Raw genomic sequence first — 25,963 nt, forward strand, 5'->3', positions numbered from 1 at the left:
GCTGAGGACCTTCCATTGGCCACATCTGGTTCACTTTCTCTCTTCACTGTAGTTTTTAGTCTGGGTCATGCTTTGCTCTTCGAGGCCAGCCTACAAGGACTTTCATCTAGAGGCTCCTTTGTCATCTGGTTTTCCTTGGATTTGACCCAGAGAGGAGCACTAGAAATGGATCAGAAAAAGAGAAGAAGGAAAGACTCTTTCTTCTTGGGCTGTTGCTCCAGGCCGGTTACTGAAGGATGGTGTTGCATCCTAAATGAAGGAAGGCCCTGACGTTTGTTAGGAGCCTCCCCTCCCCTCCCCTCCCCTCCCCTCCCCTCCCCTCCCCTCCCCTCCCCTCCCCTCCCCTCCCCTCCCCTCCCCTCCCCTCCCCTCCCCTCCCCTCCCCTGCCCTGCCCTGCCCTGCCCTGCCCTCCCCTCCCCTCCCTTGGAATCTTTAGCTTAGGTATAGGCTGTAAATAGTCCCCTGATACTGTACTTGGATTTCCCTACATTTGGCCCAGGCCTTTAGGAAATATCCCTTCTTTAAGCTTTTCTTAAATGACACAATTTGGGCTATCATTCCTGCCAGGACCCTTGCTTACCACAGCTGGGCTAGAATGAACACTTGCTATCAAACAATAAATCCACTGGATTTGGGAGTGGACCTAAAGTAGCTCATGCATTATAGATGGTGCTACACATCTGTTTCGATCCTGTTAGAGCCATTTGTTTGCTGTTTGTTGAGCTCTTTCTGAAACTTTTCCCGAGGGACTTGAATTCTAAACCTTTTGCAGATAAATGGCAGCATGCCCCGTGAAGAATGGAAAAGTCGGTCCTTGCTCTGCCTCCCCTTGTGACAAGCCAGTTGTATTCCTTGCCCAACATGTGAATCAGTGTGCGAAAGTGGCCTTTGACTCAACTCTCTTTCTGACATGAACTGTCGTGCACCTCAGAGTAACAAAAGTCCCCAATGTAAGGCTGATCCATACTGTGCACTGGAGCAAAACACTTGAGTCAGCAGGGGGGAAAATTCTTGCATCCTGGAAGATGTTCTTTTTTAAGGCAGATAATTTTACAACTCTTTTATGTGCATCCACAAAAATGGTTAACTGCAGTGTGTTAATGAGAATGCCTGTGCATCTGCTCTCATGTTCGCGCTCTCGCTTTTTTTCTGTTGTTTTGTATTTGGTACGAAGACCTATTCTCTGCTATTCTTTAGGGGGATGGCTTTCCAGTACACATAACAGTTTTCAGCTGGCTCATGCAATTAGCCTGCGCTGGTATTCTGTTCGGCAAAGGTTCAGAGAGAGCAGGCACGAATTGTCCATTGTGGTGAATGTTATTTTGTACACAGGAAACTAATTTTTTCGGTCGTATTGTCTGTTATCAGGAATTGTGCGTTCCGTGACCAGTGCTATTACAGACTTACAGGGAACAATCAGGAAAGCTATTCAGTGAGTGGTGATAAAAAGTAATTTCATTTTCCTAGAAATAATTATTTAGCTCTATTTTTGTCATGGTCTGTTGAAGTCTTAGAATTTTCTCTTTCTTCAGCCAATTTGTCCTTTTAAGGTGCTACAATAGAATTTAGGGAGACAGAGTTGCAGCGGGAGAGAAACACTGCTCTTTTTCTCAACTGGCCTTGACTATATTTCTGAATCAACAGTTGCCGTTCTGAGGACTAGTGGAATAGGATACTATGTATCACAGGTTTTTATTCTCTGTTTGAGAAGACGGTGAACTCCAAAGTGCTTGTTCACAATTCTCCTATCCCTGGTGCCTATCACAGACTCAGCACATAGTAGTTGCTCAGTAAATATTTGTTTAATAAACGAATGAATAAATATACTTCTTACGTCGTCTTCAAAGCTGTCCTTCGACCATCTCTAACTTCTAGCTCTAAAAAAATTATCCTGAAATCCATAACCTTCTCCTCCTTTCTTGAAACCACTTTATAACTTCTCTGACGCTTTCTCACACTTTGAATCTTCAGTTTTTTCATTGTTTTCCTACCTTATTCTTTCCCCTTGAATGTTTCTCTGGGTTTGTTCTTCAGCCGAATCCTTTTCACCAGGTTATCTCCCAGATAAAATATTATACTGTATAAAAAATGCTACACCGCCACCCTAGCACTGCTCGTTTGCTTATTTTCAACATGGCAAAGATTATTTGTAATTTTTCCGACTATATTTTTAGCGAAACGATAATTGTACGGATAACCAAGCTGTCCATTTTAGTCCACATTGCTTCAGACCAAAAATTTACTGATTTTTCTAAGAGCAGATATGTCCTAGGGGTTGACCCAGGAAATGAAGTCATTCCTCGCCTCCTGAGTTTTTCTGCTCCCTGTCTATGCCTTTTTCTTCCTTGTGCTGCTCTTCCATTTTCCCAGGCGATCCTGGATCCTGAGAAAATTTACATTTATACTTGTTTGGTGTCTACCATTTGGTCGGGGGTAGATGAACTGCTCTAGCAAAATCTCCTAAAACACAATGTTATAACACAAAATTTTATTCTCTCTCATGCAACATTCATTATAGATATTCTTTCTCGATGAGGCAGCTTTCCTCTGAGTATTGACTTAGGGATTCTGGCACCTTCCATCTTACAGTGCAGCCATCCTCAGCAGATGATCCCAGGCTTGCTGCTGAAGATGACGATGCTATGGAGAAGCACACACAGCTTGGAGGAGACACACATCACTTCCTTTGTTTGGAACTTGCCCACCTAGATGTCTGTGGTCATGGGACTGGTTTTGGCCAATAGAATGTGAGTGGAGTTGGTGTATGGTTGGAGTTGGGGAGTGTAGTGTCTCAAAGATCTATCCAGTGAAGTCAGTGGAGTGTTTAAGTCCCCTACTCTGACTGTATTGCTGTCGATCTCGCCCTTAAAATCCTCCAAGAGTTTTTCTATATATTTAGGTGCTCCTTTGGGTGCATATATGTTTATGAGGGTTATATCCTTCTGTTTGACCGACCCCTTTAGTATTATGTAGTGGCCTTCTTCGTCTCTTGTTAAGGACTTTGCTTTGAAGTCTATTTTGTAAAAAAATTTATTTCTATTAAATCAAAAAGTATGAGTAAGCTTCAAGCAAGATAATAAAAATAATCAATAATACAATTAACACGTAGAAGAACTCTTACAGATTAGATTTAGATACTTTGAATTAAGCACATACACCCGAATCAAGAGAGCCAATGACTTTCACACTGAGGGAAAGCACTGACTCATCGTAAACAAGTGGCTTCTGGGAAAGTGGAGCTGACATTTCACCGGACAGTAAACCAAAGAGACAATTTGTCATTAGGTTAGAGAATTGATTTGAGCTTGAGAAGGGATCACAGTGAAATGCCATTGGAATGCAACAACTTTCCCCGGAGACCTGCTTATCTCAAAAGCAAGAGTATATAAAAATCAGTGGTACACATTCTCATAAAACTAGAAAAGGCCTCCAAAACTTGATACATTGGAGCTTACGTGAAGACTGAGTTTTCGTTTTTCTTCCCTTTTCTCTAAATTAAATACAAATCAGTTTTTTTATTATTTAGTACATTTCTGCTTTATAGCCAAAGCTTTAAAATAAAGAAAAGAAAGGTTTAATGAAATGGAGTTAGACACACACTAACTGCAAGGAGAATCTTCTAGGTGCACTGCTCCTTTGAAGTTTTAAACAGGAGTTCTTTTATTTCAAAGGTACTGAACTTCCTGGGATAGCCTAATTATCACTAAGGAAGGAACGTCCATGCCACACAGAGCTTTCTCCCTTTTGGAAATGTTTTATCATCTCTATCTCTGTCTTGTTCTCTCTCTCACACACTAATTAAATTGGGGGATTTCTGGGGGATCATACAGATAATGGCATTTATTTTGACAAGAGTTGTGCAGTTTGCTAAAAGAAAGATAAGGTATGGCATTTATAAACAATTGTGGTTATAATACATCTCAACAGATGCAGGAAGCAGATTTTTCTTCATAGCTGAAATATGGCTTCATGGTTCCCAGACACCTGGGTCTTGCACACTTCTCTCCTGGAAGCCAGACTGGGTCAGTTACATGCAGAAACTTATGACCAGCCCACATTCTTCTTTTGAGACACCACGTAGACAAGGGAGTTACTAAAAATGGAGGGGAAGAGAGAAGCAATTCACACTGTGAATGTGACTCTGCCTTGGCCTCTCTGGCAAAATTAAATGTAGCAAGAAAAGACGCTATCTGTTAAATGAAAGGTGATAAACAAAATTCATCTGGTAGATACGGATGTCTCCTGAGATCCTGTAACCCAGCAGAGTACAGATGAGACATATGCCCACTGCATACACAGTGTGCTACTACCACCAGGACCCATCGAGTGCCCATTCCCTGTGTCAGCACCAGAGCACCGAAAACAAAGATTCCAGCCGGGAGCAAACACTCTGTTGACCTATTGATGAGAACGGAGAGCTCAAACTAAAGAAAGGTACAAGAAAGGCCCCTTTGAATGTCCTGATTAATCCCTATGGGTACATGAAAATACAAGTTCAGTAAACAGGATTATGTTAGTTTTTAAATACAAGGAGTCAAGATAATAAATAATATCTATTAAAATCTATCATTTAGGGTAATTGTTAAGGATTTAATTAGACAATGCATGTAATGCGCTTAGCATGAAATAGCAATAACCAGTAAACTGTTCAGAATGTCTGTACCATAACATTTGGAAATTTATGGTCTCTATGATGTGACCAAAGACCCCAGCAGGCTGGTAAATTGTTTAGACAGACAGCTAAAGTCAAATACTGAACTCAGTTTCCAGTGAACTCAATTTTATAAAAGCCTTATTTAAGGGTTTGCACAGGCATCTTTCCATCCTAAGTTATCCTGTCTCAAAAAGGTCTGTCTGCAGGAAAAGGCCACAGCTGCACCTCTGTCACCCATTGCTCTTCTTACCTTTTCCCTTCCCTACCTAGGGTGGGGGGGCACACCCTGGCTGAAGCTGGAGCTCATCTGAGCTTGGCTCCGAGAGGGTGATGCAGAGTGACCCCGGGGAAGGTGCGTAAGACAGGAAGCCAGTCTCCCCTGGTTCTGCCAGAACTGTGCGTGGTAAGCAGCACCCCCACATCAGATGTCAGGCTGAGGTGTGAAGTTGGCATGCAGAATCACGCTAATGTGCAGCGTGTTATAGGGAGATGGTATAAAGTCAGGGTTACCCTGTGTTAGGTGCAGGGTATTACCATTGGTTCACCTGCCAGAACTTTAGGAAGGGTCAGTTTATTATCAGGGCCTTGTTTGGGGTGGCAGCGAGGGCGTGATTTGTTCTGATCTCAGAAAAGAAGAACAAGTAGTATCTGGAGAGCTCCCAGGAGCCCAGGCCTATGTGTGAGCACGTTGGCTGAGAGTGGCGGAGGGTAGAGGTCCCTTTAAAGGCCACAGAATCATGGACACAAAAGGGTTGGTGAGGGACATGAGCTCGTCTTCTCCATAGGTTAGCCTGGACTCAGGCCAGCCTACTTTAACAGCCTTTCATTGTATTTATAAATGTTACGGAGGGAAGATCAAGGGCTCAGCCTTTCCTCTAGCAGCTTCCTTTGCTTAAGCAAAGGGGGAAATAAGAAGGGTATCATATCCAGTTGAATGTCACCATAGGGAACTCTGCGATTTTTGATGCGAGGCCACTCTTAAATACAAACAAAACCAAGCAGGCTCGCACCCTGGGTTGCCTGGGACAGGAGACAAGCAGTTTACATCCAGGAGCAGACTCGGGCTGCAGAGTCAGGAGAACCTGAGTGTGAGTTCTAGCTGCACCGTTTATGGCAGCAGGAGCCTAGACAACGCCCTTCACGTCTCTGACCTTGCCCTCTTTTGTAAATGTGGGGTCATGCCTATCGCATAGGGTGCTTGAGAGATGAAATACAGGGTGGGATAAAAGTACATTTACAGTTGTGAGTCCACGAAACAGTTTATTCTGTATTATTATTTATTAATTATTATAGTATTTTCCATATGAACAGCTGTAGGCCTACTTTTGTCCCATCCTGTATTTATAAAGGTTCTAAAACAGCACATATCACTTGGTAGGCCTTTGATAAATGGAACCTATTTTATGTTTGCATTCATGTTGAAGGGTATTCAGCAGCAACATTTTCAAGTTCTAAACAAGCGGGAAGCCCGTCAGGAGAATGGAGGGCAAAATGAATTGGGAACTGGTTAGGATCCCAGCGTGTGAGTACAGGTGGGAATCCTAGAGACCATCCAAATGATTTCTGCAGGGCAGCGAAGGAACTGCATGTGGCAGTAGAATAGAAAACACGAAAAGCTGTCCCTTGAATTTTACTTTTCTCGAAGTATTTTTTTTTAAATTAAGTTTAAAAACGTAAGTTTTTACATCATTGAAGGAATTTGTTGAAGAAAACCAGAAATAGATCTATTTAAGCCACTGAACATGAAACAAGAATCATCTTTCAAAGAGCGTGGAAAAGGTACTTGTCTTTTATTAGTCTCACCTAGCAAAGGGCCCTTGGGTTGTTGGGCAATCTCAGAAACAGCAATCACTGTGAGGCACACTGAGTGACCCTGACACTGGCTGTAGCTGCCTATTTTGCTGGAAGGGAGTGAAGGGTGGAGGAGCAGAGTATGGATCAGGGATCAGGCCATTTCCCATTTCCTATACCTCTTCCCCAAAACTCCAAAGGCAATGATTACAGTGAGGTCCCTCCCAGGAATAGTCAAGGACTCTCGCCGGAGATAATCACAATGTAGGAAGAGGGATACTTAGTCTTAAAGCAACTGGAATAAATGTCATTGTCCTTCCCAGAGGAGAGCAAGAATTAATTACACAAGGTGGCCACCAAGTCTGGAAACCAAGCAAATCCTTCATAAATGATTTATTGATATTACATTACAACGAATGACAAAAGTATTATCTGTATTTTTAGACTTTATGGCCACCCTATAAAATCTTTGGAATAGAAAAAAAATTAAGGTTTTGTTTTCTCATAACTGTAAAGCTGTCATACTTAGTTCAGGCACAGCCAGTGCAACGTGTTTCTACAACCCCACAGGCTCTATTCCCTTTACTATTTATATGCTGGGCTCACTCACAGGAGAAAAACACTGTCAGCATCAACATTTAGCAGCATTTTCAAAATACATTTCTTTTTATCTTGAACAAAAGTAAACTATTCTTTTAGTGCAGTAATTCCATATGGTCTTTACATCTATATATAAGATGTGATCTTTTAACATTTATGTAGGTGACTTTTTCTTACCTTTTGAGGATTTACAAAAGACCATGAGGATTTTATTTTTCCACAAAAAAAAAGAAAGGAATGGTGTCCACTCATGAGAGTCAGACCAGCAGGTCAAGTAGACCCTCCAAGACCTCAGTTCCTGGTGCCTGAAGTGATCTGACACCATCCCCTAGCTCTCAGCTCTTAGAAAGGAATTTCAGAGGGATGAAAGCAGAAGTATCTGTAGGGAGAAAGGGAGGGGAGGAAACAGATATAAAAAAACACAGCCTAATAAAAATAGCAGAAGCCAATCCTTTCATTCCAGGGTGTCTGAAAAGGAGAGATTCTATGGAGCATGGATGCAGAAAGGGAGATGTCACAACTAACAAAAATAAATAAATTGTGGATACAGTCACTCAGTTAGAGAAGCAACCATTTCAAGTTGCTCACTGGCTTCAACCTCATTGTCTCCAAGGGGGCAAATACCAGAGGACGTGGGACAAAGCCCAGGTTACTGCCCTTGGCACTCTCAGGCCTACTGGTGCTATGGTTCAACAGCCTTTAGGGGGTGGGGAGAACCAGAAACCACCACCATCACGGGTAAAAAGGCTACCACTATGGCAACAATATGACGGTCAAAAATCAGCTAGAGCTTGGGTTATACGCTCTTTGAAATCCAGCTTTTTCTCACTGTCTTGTGAAAGGCTCGAAACATGCAGAGACATCTTCCACGTGGGTAGGTGCTTGTTCTTTCAAAAGGCAGAGAAGAGCCTCTTTATTGACTCCTTTTACTCATTAGTTTTCACGTCAGTTCACCATTTAAATTAGAATGCTGCCCGGCCGGGCGTGGCTCAGAGGTTGAGCGTCAACCTGGGATCCAGACGATCGGGGTTCGATCCCCAGTCAGGGCACATGCCCGGGTTGTGGGCTCGATCAATGACTCTCTCATCATTGATGTTTCTATCTCTCTCTCTCCCTCTCCTGTCCTCTCTCTGAAATCAATAAAGATATATTAAAAAATAAAATAAAAAATAAAATAAATTAGAATGCTCTCTCAGCTAGCTTCTAATTGGGGCAGTGGCACCATACTACACATACAATGGAAACAACAACTGTCTTCCCGGTTCTTCCAACGAGTCGGCTCAGCATGCTGCTTTCGACTGAATGGTGTGATCTTGTTCGAGAAAAGCATGTAAACACAGGGCCAGATGTTGTTAGTCTCCTTTCCAGGACATTGGTGGGAACTCCTGGCTCTTGTATAGTTCAGTGACAGCTTTGCCACATCCTTGTACTATCTTAGCCTGGCAGCAACTGCTTCCAGTTTATCACCCCCTGCTGGACCAGTGGTTCACCAATGACATCATCAGCCCCAGGTACAAGAGGTGGATTGAAGTCCAGGTTATCCACCTTTTCGCTAGGAAGGTGAATCCAAGGTTGGCTGGAACGATCTCTGAGAGTTTCAGATGGAATGTTCAGAGTGACCACTAGATCCAGGGCTCAGACTCTGGCCAGGGCTCCAGCCTGAATGGATGTTTTAGGAAAACCATCTTGTAGCCAGTGCTGATCCTACCTATTCGCCAGCTCTGACATCATCAGGCTTGTGATCGCATGATCTGGAACCAAAAGACCTCTCTCTTTGTACTGCTTTGCCATTCCAAGTTGGCTTTGGTGTTCTCCGGCAAGAAATTGCCGCTGGAGGGATGCTGGTGGCCAAAGTTCTGGGCGATTCTCTGGCACACGGTGCCCTTGCCCGAATCTTGCCTTCGGAGGAGTGGGACGGCCACGCGGGCAGCAGACTGCAGCCTCAGAGGGGCCCCAGGAACTTTGTTTCTTCTGTGCCTGCTCCTGACACCCTCCACTGGCTTGGGGACTTGTCGGGAGCCTTGCTCTCAGGATCTTATTCCAGGACTTCAGGGCCCAGCTGTTGACACTACACTTACAACTCCCATGTCTTTTAAACACTATGGTAGTTAAAATAATGTCTCTAGTGAAAGGAGAGATTTAGAGATCTTCTCAGGAACAGAGTGCAAACCACTACCGTATAGCTTCTTGTGCAAACGTTACGGCATGAAAGATTGACTTGCATTCAGTTAGCTTTTTGATAAGATCCAAACTCTCAGTTTGGAACACCGGCCTTGCATAGGCTGGATGTGGCTTGAACCATACACTACTTGGTGAGTGTGTATGCTTGATGACCTAGTTCATGAAATACCATTTCAAATAACCTAGAACAATAGAATTTTCTGAAAGTCAACATCTTAATGGGATGCCATATAGATGCTAGTTAGAAGGTGCCCTTTTGCAGGGTGAAAGGCAAAGTGAATTGAAGACTGGCCCTGAATTCTCTTCACTATTTATTGTCTTGGAGAGTACAACATGATCTGAATTGTAGCTTGAAGAGAAAAGGTATAAATTATGGCAGATCAGACTTCAGAAAACACAAATGTGAGCATATCACTTGACAGTCTGCTAACAAAGCAGGTATTCCTAACTTTCAGCTTGTCTGTCAGGGAAAACAAGTTTTGGTTATATACAAGATTTTCTTGACATAGAATGATATATGACTTGTTTCTGTTCAACTTTATGTGACTTTCATTGCTTCTGAAACTAATTCCCATACTTTGCCTTCTTACCTCTGACCCTTTAACTTACCTTTCCTAGTCAGCTTTTAAGAGTTTCAAAATCTAGTATTTCTTCCTTTCCTTGGTACAGAGGTCAGAAAGAAGATTTTAACACAAAACAGCCATCCATACCAACATAGTACATCCATAGTACCTCAGGAAATCTCTCTTGGTAACCAAAGCAGTGGCTGTGTATGCTGATATAACTTTTAATTTGGGGCAGATGAGCTGATATCAAGGAATATTTTTTGCATTTATGCTAAACAAAAATTATGCCAAATCTATTAAAATGTAATTTAACCATCTCTCTGTACCTCAAAGAATACATAAGAAACAATCATACAATTTAAGAACTTGAAGGAATAGTTTCTTAAATTGTTCTAATTTATATATTTTTGTGTTGTTGATGCTGGAAGATAATCAGCATAATCCTAATCTGAATTTCTTAATATTTGATCAGAGTTGCTTAATATCATTTTTTCCATGCTGCAAGATTGAGATAGTATATTATATTATTTTAACTGTTTGTCAGTGGAAACAAAACTTCATTTTCCCTCAGGAAAATGAAATACTGACTTCCTAGTTATATTACAGTGTTAATTATGTATTCACATCAGAAAGCTTCCTCCTGCTTGTTCAAATAACTAGTTATTTGAAAGAAACCTTTAATAGAAGATAATGACAATAAAAATAACCACATTTAAGGCCATTAAGGAATAATTGGAATTATTTGCAATTTTAGAAGTGGTACAGAGAAAGGTAGCAAATTTTACTTTTGTTGAATATTTTCAAATAGTATAATAGGTAATGTTAAAGGTATAGTTTATTTACTACTTGTGGTAGCCAAACTTCTAAGATGGCGCCCAATGATTTTTTTCTGATATTCACATGCTTTCCCCCTACTTCACTGAAGGGGACTGCCCTGTGTAACAAATATGATATTTTGCAGAAATAACGATGTGTGACTTTTAAGACTAGGTCATAAAAGAATTTGATAGCCTGTCTTGCTGTCTCTTGGGTTGCTGGCTCTGAGAGAAGCCAGTTACCATGTCATGAGGACATGAAGAGGCCCACGTGGCAAGGAACTAAGGTCTCTTGCCAACAGCTAGCACCAGTTTGTCAGCCATGTGAGTGAATATCCTTGGAAGTAGATCCTTTGGCTCCATCCAACATCTCAACTTTGCATCCTAATGAGAGCTGCTGGGCCAGAACCACCAGCTAAGCTGCTTTTGAGTTCCTGACCCACAGAAACTATGCAATAATAATTGTTTATTACATAGCCATGGATAAATAATTGACTATTCAACTCATAATTCTTTACATTATTATATTTTTATTATAATAATTATTACCAAAATTATCAATAGTGATAATAACAACTTCCATTTGTGTGGGCCTACTGTATGTGAGATAATTTAAATGCATCTAAAGTCCTTATAATATTTCTTCAGACTAGGTTTCATTATTCTAATTCCATAAGTTAAAGAAATGAGCTCAGAGAGTTTAAATGGCTTGCAGAACATCAGACAGCTACAAATAGCAGAGCCAGGATTTGGATGAAATTCTGACTGATGTTTTCACTGTGCGATGCCACTCTTTTTTTTTTTTTTTTAATATACCTTTATTGATTTCAGAGAGAGGAAGAGAGAGGGAGAGAGAGAGAGAGAGAAACATCAATGATGAGAGAGTCGTCGTTGATCGGCTGCCTCCTGCACGCCCCCGATGGGATGGAGCCGCAACCTGGGCATGTGCCCTGACCAGGAATCAAGCTGCGATCTCCTGGATCCTAGGTTGAAGCTCAGCCGCTGAGCCATGTCCAGCTGGGCTATGGTACCACTCTTAACAAGAGAAGAATTGCAAGCCACAAATAGAAGAAGAGAAAGGCATTTGACTTTAGGATGTAAAGCTACTCAAAAGTGATCCATACCAAAAATACTATACACTTTCCTCACTATTTGTTACTTATTTTGCTTAAGCTTCTGTAATGTAAGTATACTTAGGTAGCATTAGCTTGCACAGCAGTTACCCTAATTACAACGTGGGGATCAGTGTGGCTTCTCTTGATAAGATCGTAGCTCATGGCTAATGATCATCATAGTTCAAAAGTAATATCTGAAACCTTTTGGTGGTTGTTTTTTAAAAAATATACCTTTATTGATTTCAGGGAGAGGGAGTGAGAGAGATAGAAACATCAATGATGAGCTGCCTCCTGAATGCCTCACACCGAGAATTGAACCCATAACCCGGGCATGTGCCCTGACTGGGAATCAATCCGCGATCTCCTGGATCATAGGTAGATGCTCAACTGCTGAGCCATGCCGGCTGGACAACCTTTTGATATTTTTATGTGCTAATCATATGTTAAATTTCAGTTTCAGAAACACACAGCAACTTCTATGTGCCCAACACTATGACACTTATTCTCAACCTGGAGGTGTGCATCAGACTCACTGGGAGCTTTTGCGAAGTATGCATGGTTGAGAACAGGAGACTGAGAACTCTGGCGTAAGGGACACAATGAAGAAGAGGTTATTTCTACTTCTTAGCAGCTCACAGTGTGTAAAAAGTCAAATATTTACAACACATTCATTTCTTCACATTCATTTCTGCAGATTCCTCCTTATCACCCCTCACTTTTGACACCAGAGTGTCCCAGAACTCAGTCTTCAGTCCTCATTTAGTCTTATGGATTTAAATATCACCTACAAACCAATGATTCCCAAATTTGTATTTCCTGCGTACACCACTTTCTAGATTTGTGTGTACCTCTGCCCAATCAATGCCTGTAAGGAATCTCAAACCTAACACATCTCCCAGCATCTCCTGGACTTCCCCTTAAACTGTGAGCTCCAGTAGTCTTGCTCACTTCAGTTAACGGTTAGCCTGTCCTTCCAGTGCTCAGACCTAAATGTTTGAAGTCATCCTTGCCTCTTCTCTTTTTATCCATCCCAACATCAGGCATTAAATCTCATGGGCTGCCTTCAAATCATATCCAGAAGCTGATCATTTCTTACTAACTCTACCATTTCCACTCTGGTCCAAGCCATCTTTATTCCACTCCCGAATTGTGACAAACATCTTTTTTTTTTTTTTTAATTTTATTTTTGTTTAAAATATTACAGATGTCCCTTTTTCTCCCCAATGACCTGTTCCACCCCATCCCTTTCCCCTCCCCTTTCCCTCTCCCCACCATTGTCCATGTCCTTGGGTTGTGCATATAGGCATATAAATTCTTTGGTTACTCTCTCCCCCACCCACCCACCCTCCTCCATCCCTCTGACATTCATCAGTCTCATCTATGCTTCCATGTCATTGAATCTGTTCTGTTCATTAGTTTATTAAGTTCTTTAGATTCCACGTATAAGCAAGATCATGTGATATTTGTCTTTCGCTGCCTTGCTTATTTCACTCAGCATAATATTCTCCAGGTCCATCCATACTGTCCCAAAGGGTACTAGATTCTTCTTCTTTACATCTGCGTTGTATTCCATGGTGTAAATGTCCCACAGCTTTTTTATCCACTCATCTACTGATGGGCACTTGGGCTGTTTCCAGATCTTAGCTACTGTAAATTATGCTGCTATGAACATAGGGGTGCATATATTCTTTCTGATGAATGTTTCAGGATTCTTAGGATACATTCTTAGGAGTGGAATGGTGTGGAGAAAGGGGAACCCTAGTCCACTGCTGGTGGGAATGCAGACTGGTGCAGCCACTATGGAAAACAGTATGGAGGTTCCTCAAAAAATTAGAAATGGAGCTGCCGTTTGACCCAGTGGCAAACATCTCTTAATTGGTCTCCTGGCTTCTACCCCTGCTGTCTTAGAGACTATTGTCAACAAAGTATACAGAGGGAAACTTTTCTAATATATCAGATCAGGTTGCTTCTCTGTTCCAGTGCCTTCCTAGTTCACTTAAAATAAAAGACAAAATTCTTCAGAGTAGCCTGAAAGGCCCTTATAAGCACTTCTCAAATAAACATATAATATATTTGCCAATAACAACATAAAGGAGGTGGGTGGAAGCAAAGCTGTAGTGGGCTAAGGAAATGACTACAAAGAATAAAGTAATTATAACAATGTGTGGTTGGGTTTATAACATTAATGTAATATTATGTAACAAAAATTCCACAAAAAGAGGAAAAAGGGAATAGAGCTATATAAGAGTAATATCTCTATGTATCAATGCAATTAAACTTTATAAATTGGAAGCTGATTCTGATAAGTTATATGTATATGGTAAGTTCTAGAGTAAACCACTCTAGACTAAACCACTCTTAACTAAAAAATGTAGTTTAAAATTATTAAAGATATTAAAATGCTACATTAGAAAATATTCAGTATTCACTTACGGCAGAAGAGTGATGTAATGGAGGACTAGAAAAACAAAAAATACATGCTACATGTAAAACCAAAAAGTAAAATGACAGAGGTAGATAACTATATGACAATAACATTAAATGTGAATGGACTAAGTCATGCAATCAAAAGGCAGAGATTGTCAGAGTGGATTAAAAAACATGAACCATGCCTGGCCAATGTGGCTTAGTGGTTGAGCATTGACCCATGAACCAAGGGGTCACCAGTTTGATTCCTGGTCAGGGCACATGCCTAGGCTGTGGGCTCAATCCCCAGCAGGGGGAGTGCAGGAGGCAGCCAATTGATGTTTCTCTTTCATTGATGTTTCTATCACTCCATCACTCTCTGTTCCTCTCTCTCGAAAAAAATTAATAAAAACATATTAAAAAAACATGATCCAAATATATACTATTTACAGAAGACACACTTTGCATTCAAATGTACAAATAGATGTAAAAAGTATGGGGAAAGATATATCATGCAAACAGCAACAACAAGAAAGCTGAAGTGGTTATACGGGTATCAGACAAAATAGACTTTTAAAACAAAAAATGGTGGTGCACTCTCCCTCCCAGGAGCATGCCCACGCCTTTACCTTCCCCCTCTTCTTCCTCCACAGGCGTGCATCTCCCAAACTCCAAGGGCCCCACAAGACTTGCAACCAGGGGAGCAATGAGCAGCACAGCTTTTCCTGGGCTAATGCCCTGAACCTGTCTCCGAGGTCCCTTTTTTCTGACTTTCCAGTGAACCAAAGCAGCCCCACTTAGGCTCATTTTTTTTTTTTTAATGTATTTATTATTTTTCATTTATCTTTATTGTTCAAAGTATTACATATGTCCCCCTTTTCCCCCACTTTGACCCCTTCTGCCCACCCCCGCACACCCCGGGCCTACTGCATTATTGTCTGTGTCCATGGGTTATGCATATATGCATATAAGTTCTTTAGTTAATCTCTTCCCGCCTAGGCTCACTTCTTTCTTATAAGATTTCTGGAGAGCCAAAGCAGCCCCATCTAAGCTTTCTCTGATTGCTTCTCCTGTCCTAAGCCTTTCCTTGTTTCACTGTCTCAAAATCTAAATAAATAAGTAAATAAATAAAAGAAAAAATGTTAATAGAATGAAAAGAGATTTTACAATCATACAAGTGTACAGGTTTTCTTTTTGAGGTGATAAAAATGTTCCAAAATAGACTACTAGTGGTTGTACACACCTGTGAGCACTCTAAAAATCATTGATCTGTGCACTTTAAATGGGTGAAATGTATGGTATATGAAATATATCCCAGTAAAGCTGTTAAAAAGTTTAATGTGCTTACAAATCACCTGGGGATTTTATTTTAATACAGATTTTGATTCTGTAGGTCTTGAACAGGGCCCGAGGTTCTGCATTGCTAACAGCCTCACTATATGATGCCAATACTGCTAGTCTGAAGTCCACACTTTAAATAGCATGGCCAGTGCCATCGGCTCTCTCAGCTGATGCCATTCTGACCTCAGCTCCTGCCACCTTCATAAGTGAATTCATGAGTGACTAGTGGGTGATTTTTAGCCACCTTAACCATCTTGTTTTACCTTGAACATACCATGCCTGACTCTACCTCAGGCCCTTGGACTTGTCATTCCCTTTGCCTAGAATGCTCTTCCCATTCCCATGCCCCATATGTGCACAACTTGATCACCTTGTTCAAGTGTTTGCCCAACTATTAATTCCAAGTGAGGTCTTCCCTGACCACCCGCCTCAATGGCAACTCCATTTTACATACTCTGTTTCCCTCTTTGGGGGCTTTTTCTGGACAGTACTAACCACATTGTACGTCAGCCTGCTATTAATTTATGTATTATTTAATATATTTGTTTGCTAGGTTTCCATAACAAATTATCACAGACTAGATGGCTTAAACAACAGAAATTTATTTTTTCTGGAGGCAAAAAGTCCAAGATCAAAGTGTTGGCAGGCTTGGGTTCTCCCAGGCCTCTCTCCTCGGCTTGTATGTGGCCACCTTCTCACCATGCCCTGACATATCCTCTGTGCCACGCTCCTGGTGTCTCTCTGTATGTACAAATTTCTTTTTCTCATAAGAACATCAGTCAGATTGACTTACGGCCACCTTAATAGCCTCATTTTGACTTAATCCCCTCTTCAAAGACCTTATCTCCAAATGCAGCCACTTGTGGAGGTACTCGGTCTTCAACATAAGAATTTTAGATGACACAGTTCAGCCCATACATTTTGGTTTTTGTCTCTCATCCCTTAATACAGTACAGATTTTATGAGAATGTGGAGGTTTTTTTAAATATATATTTTGTTCATTAGTGTGTAATTGGTCACTAGCACAGTACCTCACGCATTGCAGATGCCCAGTAAGTATTTATTGAGTAAATACATGAAAACAAAAAGATATCTGCTAAAGAGAGAGGTAGTAGTCAGAGGGAGAAAACACCTCTGCTTATGTGAATCAGGAGAATTTGAAAGGCCACTGATTTTTCGCTTAGAAATCTTACCAGGTGTACTCTCCATGCACTCACTCTAACTATAAAATATTATTCTTTAAGAAATGGAGAAACCCTAAATTTATTGGTTCTTTCAGATTTCTTCCAATATATAGGATCCTAGTTCTAAAAACCGGCAGTATAAGATCTCTGAATTGTTAGTATTTTCATCTCTAGATATCCTCTTATGTCTGGAGATATAGGTCTATAAACTTGAAAAGTGGGTCATCACTTTTTCATCTTCAGAACTCGTGGCGATTGTGTTGGAGAGGAAATATGAAAACCTTAAAGAGCAGCTTCCTTCTGCATTTATTCATTCTTTCTCTCCTGGTGATGTATTTGCATGTCGTCGATACTTGCAAAGGAGATACTTAAAATCATATTCTTTGCTCTGAGGTACTGCTTGATTTCTATTATATAAAACTAGCCCACTGAAGTAAATTCAGTTACCCCAAATCATTCTGATAGGTATAAACCATGGATAGGTTTCCATTTGGGGTATATTTTCCTTTTTAACCTCTCAGATCTACTCGCTACCCTCTTTGTTCTTGCTGCGAGCTGTAGAAGGCTGACTTCCTTGGGCTACTTTGGTTGGACTCTTCTAACCTTTGGCTTGGGGTTAGGGTCAGCCTGTGGGAGTCATTGGCAGGAGCATAGGAAATGGGAAGAGACAAAGTTTAGGGTATTTATTCCCCTGGATTCCTGTCTGTGGGCTTGCTTTCGGAATGACTGCATCCTCCACTGAAGGATACCATTCCTGTCCAGCGGCCTCCTACATCGACAGCTACGGCTTTCTCTGAGCAGCCCATGGACTTAGGGCGGCGGTAAGAGCTTGCCTACTCCGTGCCCGCTGCCAGCCCTGCAGCGCTTCGCCACATGTGTAGCCTTTCCTTTACCCCGTCCCACCCCTTTGTAACTGCATACCCCATTCCCTCTTGGTCTAAGGTTAGTCTCAGCTTACAGTATTTCGTAGCACATGTCTTAAACATACAATTAATATAAAACCCCAAAAGTTAATTGTGCAGGACAGAGAATGTGTTCTTTTTTTAAAAAAATCATTATCTGATTTTTTCAAACATGGCAATTTAGAGATTTTACTGGGGCTCTGAAAAAAAAACATTGGCATCTTTAGGAGTGAACTCCTGAAGCAGTTTTGGAATACTTTACTTGTTGAAGGGAAACTGAAAGGTATGGAATGAATACAAGTTTGAGATTCTTTTCTTTCGTGCCAATTGAGAATAACTGCAGCATTCTAATTAGAAGTTACCATATCATGCAAAGCTGAATACATTGTAAACTGAATTCTTCTACCTTTAGTAGATGAAATGTCAGTTTGTCAGCACTATTCATGGTTCAACTCAGCCTTCCTGCTGCATATCTCTCTTTGTTAGCCATAATACATTCATCAAACATTTCTTTCAGAAGTATTGCCCAGTGGAAAGGATTGGCTGTATTGATTGAAAATCTTATAGCACTGTATTGATTTGAAGACTTTCTTTTCATGTAGACCTAAGCTCTTTGGGGTTTTGTAGAAACTAGCTACAAAAGACTGTTTGATCTCACAGAACACTACTTAGAAATCTACTGACTTAATATTATTGGGGTACCTCCACCCATTTCAATAGATAAAAAAGATTGGCTTTTACCATAAAGAGATGTTATAGAAAACTGAATCAGTATGTCAGCTGCTTAAATGGGACTAATGAATTAATATCCTCAAGATAACTTCTAGGCATCTAATAGGTACCCAATAAATATTTAATGATTAACTTAACCATATATTATGTTTTTAAAACCCTATATTATCTTAATTGAGATAGAACTAGTCACAGAATGTGAGTCTTCATCTCCAAAGAGTATGTTATTTATAATTTGTATCTCATTTTGAGTATTATTAATAATGATTTAAATAGACATTATTTATTCTTTTAGAAGTAACTTGCTGCATTATTTAATATGATTTATTGTATGTCTTGGGACCAGAAAATGTTTGTGATGAGATTAATTTTCAGTTTCATTATGAAAATAGATGAGATGCAGCATGATATATTGGCAAGAGAGCCAGACTGTGAATCAAAAGACATGAATTTAATTCTCAGCTCATCCACTTATAATACAATATTGAGAAGCTGTTTGTCTTCGCAGAACTTTTAGTTTTATCATCCATAAAAACAGGGCTATTCTCTTTAGGAATAGCTGTCCCTCAAGATTGTGGGGTGGGGGCTATCCTTTGTAACTGAAAACCAGCTATAAATGTAAATTTACAGATGGTATGATGTGATTTCAGAGCATTTTATTTAACAGGAAATTTCTATAGAGACACATTTATCGCACAAATTAGTCCACACTTGTAGCCCACGTGTGATTTCTCCTTCTCAGATGGTTTTCCACTCCAACCATGCCCCCACCTTACAAATCATGATGGTACTGTGGCTATCTCAATTTTCTAAAATAACTGGTTGATGATATATATTTTTCAGTAGAAAGGAGCAAATATGTAGAAAAAAAGTCCCTTTGCGATTTCTTATTCAGTCTTCCCTTTATTATATCAGAGGGTAGTGCTTTATTTTTAAACTGAACATTAAAAAGATTCTTTGAACACAGCAACCTCAGGAAGTAACTAACTTGAGCACCGTCTTCTGAAGGTAAAATGGGCAGGAATAACTCGTCTTTTGTAATAGCTAGGCCTGCTGTAATATATGGCTTGGTTTTAAATATCAGTGGCTATAAAGTCATAAGCCCCTTGATGCACCTAACTTACTAGTAAAATTAGATACATTATGATAGATATCTTTCAATATTAAGTAAAATTAGAGCCCGCTACAATTTATAGGGGGATATATATCATTAAAACAAAATGTTTAAAGACCATCCGTATTTTACAATGCACCTTTATTCTAGTTGGCAGTGGATGGTAATTTGAATGTTCTAGACTAAGCTTGATAGAAAGGCAAGAGTGATTTCAAAATGACACAAACTCTTGCTTTTCAGGGAAGCCAAAGTAGAAGTATACTATACTTAAGAGCGTTTGATCAAAATCTCAGTGGAAATAAAGTCACCTTTAATTTCCCGAAATAGTAGTTGCTCTTTGAAGCCAATATGGTAGTTTTGTTTAACTGAGGCTTAGAACCAGACTGAGTCAGTGTCACTTGATAAGTCAGTGGCAGCAAATTCTCACCTGGCCTTCTCAGCAGGCCTCCACAAGGCTCAGACTGGGGTAAGCGTGAAAAATTTTGAGCCAGGCCAACAGGTTGCCCAATTGCAGCGAAGTGCAGGAGCAGCACCTCCCTAGTTCACATTTAACAACTATCTTGGGGAGGAGGGAGCCCCGATTTGTCACATTCGCTGATTCCTGTAGCATGAATACTTCTACCTTGGCAAATTTCAAGCTACCAATAGTTTAACACCCTGCTCACAACATTCTTGAAAAGTTAACAGGCAGCTCTCACAAGCTCCTATGAGCTAACTTGAGCTCAATATGGAGGGAGGAAGGAGAGGATCCCTACACTTATCCTGTGCCAAAAAAAAGGGTTGAGAGAAGAGATTACTCTCAAATCCAGGAGTGGGCCATAAAGACATAGGGAATTACTGTATTTTTTGCTTTTAAAAGTTGCAGTCTCTGTTACCTAGCAACATAATCTCCTTTCTCCATTTCCTGAGTGAAATCTCCAGCAAATTCCACATTGATCACTATTGAGGGAGCTCAAATACGAAATGGGACAGTCAACGTATGGGTTACTCATTTTTTTTTTTTTAAAGTAAAGTTTAACAGGATATACACACATGCACACCCCTTTTATTTTATGCTAAGAACTTGGGAAAGTAGGAAGTTTGAGTTGGGTTAATGGACTGGCTGAAGTGACTGACTAGCTACTGAGCTCTAGACTGAGCTTCTCAGCGGGTTCACTGAAGGAGGGAGGGTGAGCCTTTACTACAGTTGTGAATAGAAAGAGTGAGTGAAAGTCAGCACTGGGGAAGGTTCTTAAGTAGAAGCCATAATCCATGGAAGAAGTAAATGTTGCTTTGAATTTATTCAGTGTAGTTTTTTTACCTCATTATATTTCATATTTATATTTCAACATGTATTTCCTGTTTTAACAAGAACAGTCAGCTGGGGATTGTATTAGGCTAGAAATGCTTAGACTTTGAGGATCCTGCAGGGAAAGAGACAGTCTACAAGCCAACATGTAAATACAAAATAAAATTCAATGTGAGAAAGGCTATTATAGGAGTATTGGCCAAGTCACAGAGAACACATAGGAAGTAGCAGCTTATTGGCTACCCAGGGAACTCTTTAAAAAGCACATTCATGAAAAAGGTGAAGGGACTAAGAAGTGCAAATTGCCAATTAAAATAATTATGGGATGTAAAGTAAAGAGTAGGAAATATAGTCAATAACATGGTAATAACTATGTAAGGTGTCAGATGGATACTAGGCTTATTGGGGTGATCACTTTGTAAGGTATATAAGTATTTAATCACTATGTTGTTCACCTGAAATTAATATAATATTGTATGTCAACTGTAATTGCAAAATACATTTTTTAAAAAGCATACTCATTTAAATATACTGTAGGTTCACTGTAACTATAATTTTGAATTTTAGATATTTGATCCTTAACAATGACTGATACATATTTCTTATTATCTTAGTTATATCACAATGGAAAATATAATTTTTAGCCCAATAGAAACATTTGAAAGCTTTTTTGAAGTATAAATGATGTACAGCAAACTATAACTGAAATGTATAGTGTGAAGAGTCTTGGCATATGTATACACAACACTCCAATCAAATTTGAACATACCTACCACTCACAAAGGTTTCTCATACTCTTTTCTTCATTTCCCCCTACCACTGCATACCAGCCTTCGTTTCCAGGTAACTTCTGATAAACTTTCTGTCACTGTAGACTAGTTTTCATTTTCTGGAATGGAATCTACATTGGGTACTCTTTTTTTTGGTCTGGCTTTTTTTCATCCAGCATAATTACTGTGAGATTGATTTTTGTCTTTGTAGGTATCAATAATTCATTCCTTTTCATCACCAAGTAAAAGTAACAATATTTCATAGTATTTATACACAATTTGTCTATCCGTTCACCGCTGAATGGACATTTAGATTATTTTCAGTTTGGGGCTGTTACAAATAAAGCTGCTGTGAACGTTAGTGTATAAGTGTTTGTGTGAATATAGGTTTCATTTCTCTTCAATAAAGACTCTGGAGTGGAATAGCTGGCTTACATGGTAAGTATATGTTTACGTTTTGAAGAAACTACCAAATGGCTTTTGAAGTAGTTGTATATTTTACTTTCCCACCAGTAGTGTATGAGAGTTCCAGTTACTCCACTTCTTGCCAAACTCAGTATGGTCTGTCTTTTCTATTTTAGTTATTATAGTGGATATGCAGTGGTATCTCATTGTGATTTAAATTTACATTTTCCTAGTAACTAATGTTGTTGACCATCTTTTCATGTGTTGATTTGCCACCTATCCATCACCTCTTGGTGGAATATATTTAAATCTTTTGCCCAATTTTTTTTAAAACTTAAAAAAAAAAATCTTTATTGATTTCAGAGTGAGGAAGGGAGAGGGAGAGAGAGAGAAACATCCATGATGAGAGAGTCATCATCGATCGGCTGCCTCCGCATGCCCCCAACTGGGGATTGAGCCCACAACCCATTTTGCCCAATTTTAATTTGTTTTCTTATCATTGAGTTTTAAGAGTTCGTTATGTATCCTGGATTTAAGTTCTTTATCAGGTTATGTGTTGTACAAATATTTTTTTCTAGTCTGTGACTTGCATTTTCATTTTCTTTACAGTGTTTTTTGAAAAGTAACCTTTTAATTTTGATGAAGTTTAATTTATAAATGTCTTTTATAGTTTGTACACTTTGTGCAAAGATGTGCAAAACCCAAGATTATTAAGATTTTTTAATGTTTTCGTCTAGAAGTTTTCCAATTTTAGTTCTTACATTTAGATTAAAGGTACAATTTGGGTTCATATTTGTAGATGGAGTGAGTGAAGAGTTGAGAATTTTAAAAATAGATATCTAGCCAGTCATTTTAGCAACATTTGTTGAAAAAATTATTCTTTTTCCATTGAATTACATTGTTGAAAAGCTTTCTTTCTGGTTTTTCTAATCTTTCATTAACTTATTTATCTATCTGGACATAAATAAGACACTGCTCTGATTATTGTAGCACTGTAGTATGTTCTGAAATCAGATAGTACAACTCTTCCAAATTTGTTGTTAATTTCAAATTCTGTTGGCTCTGCCAGATCTTTAAATCTCCATATCAATTTTAGAATCAACTTTTCAACTTCTACAAAAAATACTGCTATAATTTTTTATTTAAATTGCACCAAACATCTAAGTCAATAGGGGGAAAATTGAAATCTTAATAAATCTTGAGTCTTTTAACCTATGGATATGGGCTATGGCTATATACATTTAGGTCTTTAACTTCTTTTAGCAATTTTTGTACTTGTAAGTTTATGGGTCTTGCACATCTTTGATCAAATTTATTCCTAAGTATTTCATGTTTTTGGTGTTATTATAAATGCAATTGTTTCAAATTTTAATTCAGGTTGTTTTTTGTTAGTGTATTAAATATAATTGATTCAGTATATTGATCTTGTATCTTGAAAACCTGCTAAATTATTAGTTCTAATAGCTTTTTTGTAGATTTCTCAGATGATCATATTCTCTCTGAATAAAAATAGTTTGGTTCTTCCTTTTTAATCTGGATGGCATTATTTTTTTTCCTTGCCTTATTGCACTGGCTAGACCTTCAGTGCAATGTGTTACAGAGATGGTAAGAGTCGGCATCCTTGCCTTGATCCTGATCTTAGAGGGAAAACACTCAGCCCTTCACAAAGGACTTTGTATGATCCTAGCTGAAGGTGGTTTTTGGAGATGTCCTTTATCACTTCTATACAGAGTTTGCTGAGAGTGTTTGTCATGGCTGAATGTTGAATTAAGCTAAATGCATTTTATCTTTTCTTGTATTGAGATGATTATTATTTTTAATTCTACTATGGTGAGTTGCATCAATTGATTTTCAAATAAAATCAACCTTTCACTCCTGAGATATAACCCACTTGGTCAGAATGCCTTATCCTTTGTATATATCGCTGGATTCAATTTTCTGTTATTTTATTGAGGATTTTTGCATCTATGTCTATGAAGGATATTGGTTTGTTTTTTTTCTTTATTTTTAATATCTTTTTTTGTTTTGGTATCAGAGTAACACTCTTATTATTTAAAAAATTGGGATGTATTCCCTGACTTCAATTTTATAAGAGGGTTTGTGTAGAAGTCATAAAATTTTCCATTGAAGCCATCTGGGCATGGCGTTTTGTTTTTTGTTTGTTTCGTAGGATGAATTTTAATCACAATTTAATAATTATTGGACTATTCAGGTTACCAATTTCTTCTTGAGTGAGCTCTGGTGGTTTTTGTCTTTCAAGTTACATTCTTTGGCATAAAGTTGTTGTTCTACTCTTAATGTCTGTAGAAATGTTAGTACTACAACCTCTCTCACTGGTCACACATTAGTCATTTGTATATTCTCTCTTTTACCTCATCAGTATGGCAAGAAATTTATCAATTTTATTGATTTTTCCAATGAATCAGCTTTTAATTTTATTGAAATTTTTCTTTGTCATCAATTTATGCTCTTACCCTATTTTTTCATGGTAATATTCCTTGCTCAGAAATCTGCTTTGTCTGATACGAATATAGCCCCTCCAACTTCATTTTAATTAGTTCTACTGTGATACATTTTTTCCTGTCATTTTGCTTTCAACATTTTTTTTTATGAAATGGATTTTTTGTGTTTGATATATGATTGGTTCCTGTTTTTTAAAAACCCAATCTTACATTCTCTTTTAATTGCTGTGTTTAAATTATTTACATTTAATGTGATTATTCATATGGTTGGGTTTAAATCTACCATTTTTGTTTTCTGTTTGCCTGCTTTTTTCCCCCTTTCTCTCTTTTTCTGCTTTTTTTTGGACTTAATTTTATAATTACATTTTAACCTTTTTATGGTTTTGGGTTTTTTTACGGATTGCTTTAGGTGAACACTATACATTTTGTTCTTCTCACCATCCACCTTCAAGTGATGTATACAACTTCTATTTTCCTGCTCACCATCCCACCCCTTTTCTGGCCTTTATCCTAGAGTTGTTAGGCATTTTTTTATATATATGTTATAAACTCCCCAATATATTATTGTTATATTTACTTTGAACAGCAGATTATCTATTAAAGTGACCTAGGAAATAAGAAAAAGTATTTTGTATATATTTACATATTCCCAGTGTTCTTCATTACTTTGTGTCAATCCAGTTTTCAATATGGTTTTATTTTTCTTCTGCCGGAAGGACTTCCTTTAGCATTCCTCGTACTGCAAGTTTGCTGATATGAATTACTTCAGGCTTCATATATCTGAAAAAGTTCATATTTTACCTTCATTTTTTTATAAGGTTTGCTGAGTATAAAATTCTTGGTTGACAGTTTCCCCAAATCATGTTCTGTATTTTAATGATACTGTTTCATTCCCTTCTACTGCTTTGTTTCTCTTAAGAAGTCTGCTGTAATTTTTATCTTTCTTTCTATGTATATAATGTGTCTTTTCTCTCTAACTACTTTTAAGATTTTCTCTTCATCACTGGTTTAAAGAAATTTTATTATGTGTATTTGGTGTATTTTTCCACCTGTTTGTTTTGTGTGTGTGTGTGTGTGTGTGCGCGCGCACTTTAGTTTTGTTGAGCTTCTTGAATCTGTGGGTTTATAGTTTTCCTTAGATTTGGAAAATTTTTCCAGCATAATTTTTTCAGAAAATTTTTTTGCCTGTTCTTTCTTGCTAGCACTATCATTTCACATATATTAGGCTACATGAAGTTGTTTCACAACTGAATGATTCTCTGTAAATTTTTCATTCAGTCTGTCTTGCACAGGGTTTCTGGGAGTCTACCACTATGTACAGACCAGCAGTCTTTGCTCCAGCTGGGAAGAGTCACACTTAGACAAAGATTTCAGGCTACTGTATATATTTTTCAAGATACTTGGTGTACTAGGACCAGTGTTAGAGCCCATGGGCAATTACTAAATCTGTTAAGGTTGGAAGCTTATGTGCAAGTAAAATTATTATTTTAATCCTCACCCAAAGATATGTTTTTATGCTGATTTTTAGAGAGAGAGAGAAATATCAACGTGAAAGAGAAACGTGGAGTGGTTGCCTCCTGTACTTGCCCCAACTGGGAATTGAACCCACAACCTTTTGGTATATGGGACGACACTC

At 38.8% G+C, this 25,963-nt stretch overlaps 1 protein-coding gene and 1 pseudogene across 2 annotated transcripts in view; one reads left to right on the top strand and one right to left on the bottom strand.

The window, feature by feature from the left end:
• Nucleotides 1–25,963, top strand: part of ST8SIA6 (ST8 alpha-N-acetyl-neuraminide alpha-2,8-sialyltransferase 6) — a gene marked incomplete at its 5' end in the record, with an annotated part of 110,866 nt that overhangs the window by 45,950 nt on the left and 38,953 nt on the right. The window lies entirely within an intron of this gene.
• Nucleotides 8,476–17,460, bottom strand: LOC308562798 (adenylate kinase 4, mitochondrial pseudogene; annotated as a pseudogene). The gene is made up of 3 exons: nucleotides 17,404–17,460; nucleotides 16,264–16,347; nucleotides 8,476–8,980 (listed from the first exon to the last, which is right to left on the bottom strand). The product of its transcript is annotated as an adenylate kinase 4, mitochondrial pseudogene (transcript).

Source organism: Miniopterus schreibersii, assembly GCF_964146895.1.
Source record: "Miniopterus schreibersii genome assembly, chromosome: 1".
Classification (NCBI taxonomy): Eukaryota; Metazoa; Chordata; class Mammalia; order Chiroptera; family Miniopteridae; genus Miniopterus; species Miniopterus schreibersii.